This window comes from Bison bison, unplaced genomic scaffold (assembly GCF_000754665.1).
Source record: "Bison bison bison isolate TAMUID 2011002044 unplaced genomic scaffold, Bison_UMD1.0 scf7180017864199, whole genome shotgun sequence".
NCBI lineage: Eukaryota > Metazoa > Chordata > Mammalia > Artiodactyla > Bovidae > Bison > Bison bison.
Window position 1 is genome coordinate 1,533,614 of NW_011494771.1, and position 1,135 is coordinate 1,534,748.

The following is a 1,135-nucleotide window of genomic DNA, read 5'->3' on the forward strand; positions in this document are numbered from 1 at the left end:
TGAGTGAATTGAAGGGTTAACTTGATATCCTTTCTTCTTCTTTTATCATTATTATTTTTTAAATTGAATTATAGTTGATTTACAGTGTTGTTAGTTTCAAGGATACAGCAGTGGTTCAGTTATATGTATTTGTTTTCAGATTCTTTCTCCTTATAGGTTATTACAAAATATTGAATCCAGTTCCCTGTGCTATATAGTAGGTCTTTGTTGGTTATCTATTTTGTATATAGCGGTGTATCTATGTTAATCTCAAACACCTAATTTATTCCTCCCCTGCTTTCCCCTTTGGTAACCATAAGTTTGTTTTCTGTGTGTGTGGGTCTATTTCTGTATCACTGTTTGCTGCTGCTGCTGCTGCTAAGTCGCTTCAGTCGTGTCCGACTGTTTTAGAGTCCATATATAAGCAATATCATGTGATATTTGTGTTTCTCTGGCCTCTTTCACTTAGTATGATAATTGCTAGGTCCATCCAGGTTGCTGCAGGTCCCTTTCTTTTTTGTTTGTTTATTTTTGGCTGTGCTGGGTTTTCATTGCTGCACACGGACTTTCTCTAATTGTGGCAAGAGGGGGCTGCTCTGTTGCCACGCACGGGCTTCTCATCTCAGTGACTTCTCTTGTTGCGGAGCACTGGCTCTAGGGCGCGTGGGCTTCAGTAGTTGTGGCTCCCGGGCTCTAGAGCATGGGCTCAAATGGTGGGGGCACATGGGCATAGTTGCCCTGCAGCATGTGTGATATTCCCAGACCAGGGATCGAACCTGCGTCCCCTGCACTGGCAGGTGGATCCACGCCTTTCTTTTTTACCCCAAGCAGATTGGCCACACATTAGCACATACTTGCCCCCCTTTCCCCACCAACTCCGTTCCAGCTTCTGCTTGGAAGTTCTGCTTCCCCCCCATCGGAACCTGTCTAGACTCCCCAGACTCGGTGGATGGAACTGGGGGCAGACACAGGGTTCCGTCTATAGATAGATGTCTGCCCGGAGGGAGTTGGGGGGTGAGAGGCCCTGACCCTAGTCGTGGGGGACAGCAGGACGGATTGATGAGAGCCAGATGGAAAGCCTCATCGTTCAGTCTGGGCTTGCTGGGCAGGTGGACCCCTCCCGCTTCCTCAGTGACAGCAGGGAATAGAACACCGG